Here is a 1,811-nt window from a genome sequence, read left to right as displayed (position 1 = left end):
AGCTTTTGTGCATCTCTATGGCTGTGCCAAGCTGTGGGCATTGCTGCACCAGACCAAGCAAGATTCCTCCATCACCTGCAAACCCTCCAAGCCGTCAGCACACACCGATTCCTTGGTGAGATCAGCTCTTCCTTTTGCTTCTCATGCTCTCCATGGAGCAAAGCAGATGGTGTGGCTTCTCACATCCTGGGTGAGCCTAACCCAGGTGGGCTGCTGTGCCCTCGTCGTTCCAGCACTGCATATATCACCAAAATTCTTTCCTCTCTCTGTTATAAAGGTGACTGAAATATCAGTTAAAAAAAAAAAAACCCAAGCCTGGGGATTGATATATCCCATCTCAGCACACTCATCCACATATATTCATGTGAATATTTATACCACAGCCAGAAAAAACATAAGCTAAAAGTGACCTTAAATATAATTACTACTTTGGACCTAAGAGGCATATTTTGGTTGTTCTCTTGAGATCGTGAAATAGGTGGTAAATGGGCATTTCTTTGAAAGAATCCTGCCTATTACTGAAGTGCTTCTCCAGCAGAACAAGCAGTGCAAGACCACTTCAGAGCTCATTTTCCTGATGATTTCACTCCAGCTAATGCTTAGCATCCCAGGCAGCTCCTTCAGGTGCTGACCTTCCTCTGCTGTGTGGGTGTTCCTGCCCTCTTCATTGCCTTCTCTCGGTCCCCTGCTCCACTCAAAGAGTGCTCAGGGGCCCCTTTGCAAAGCTTTTCCTTATTTCTTGTCATAATTTCTGCTGCTTTACCCCAGTTGGAACCACCCTGTCCATGCAACCTGAAGGGCAGATCCTACAGGCACAGACTGCGTGCTCAGAGCTCACCCAGCCCCCCCCCCCCATGTGCACACAGCAGCATCTGCTCCTCAGCCTGCCCTCCTGGTGGGCCAGAATGAGCTGCCCTGATGGGCACTGCAAGCCCACAGGTGGGCAAACATCTCCAATATCAAACAGCAGTGTGTAATACAGAGCCGTACTTATGATATACATACACTCCTGTGTTTGCACTTCTTTAAATATACCCCCACACTGTATGCAAACCATTGCCATCTATTAATATAGAGATATGCTGACGTGAGAAACACTGAAACAAACACAAAAGACCAAAGCATGCCTTGCTTTGGCTCCAAACTGTTGCCTAGCATAGCAAGAATACATCTGCCCACAGTCTGCCTGCTGCAGCAGTTGTTGTTGTGCAGCACGAGCACGGCAGCATGCCCAAACCCTGCACCCAAATCACAAGCAGTGAGCAAGGAAAGAGCCTGGCCCATCTGATGAAAGGGCATTCGATGGCTCTCAAGTTGTTTTCTATTTCTGGGGAGGCAGATCTGCTGCTGCACAGCAGCGTTGGGATGCACCAAGGGCTGCAGCTCCCAGCTTCTCCCATGCACAAACCCAGACAGGGCTTGACCAAGCCCAGCTCTGTTTGCACAAGGTTTGGAATTGCATTGGAATTCCTTTCATTTAGGAAGTTGGCATGCAGAACTCCATCCAGCCAGGCCAAGACTTTAGAAGGGAATGAAATAACCAGGAATTCTAGCAATGTCAGGTGGGAAAAGGGGGAAAGGCAGGAAGAAAGAGGGAGAACAGCATCTGTTGCAGTCTTTTCCAGGAGACAGTTAAAAACTTCATGCAGAGAAGCCTATTGAGATTGATTAGCCAACGTTGTGATTTGTAATTTTGCTTAATGCTATTAAAGAGAAGCATTGACCATTTGTTCAGGAGAAAGGCTGGCGGGGCGCCGAGTTTTCTCTGTAATGAATTCAGAGGATTAATCCTATTAGTCCTCCTCCCTTCC

The sequence above is a fragment of the Meleagris gallopavo genome, chromosome 28 (assembly GCF_000146605.3).
Source record: "Meleagris gallopavo isolate NT-WF06-2002-E0010 breed Aviagen turkey brand Nicholas breeding stock chromosome 28, Turkey_5.1, whole genome shotgun sequence".
In the NCBI taxonomy this organism is placed as follows: Eukaryota; Metazoa; Chordata; class Aves; order Galliformes; family Phasianidae; genus Meleagris; species Meleagris gallopavo.
The sequence above is the reverse complement of the archived record's forward strand: the minus strand, read 5'-3'. Positions refer to the sequence as shown.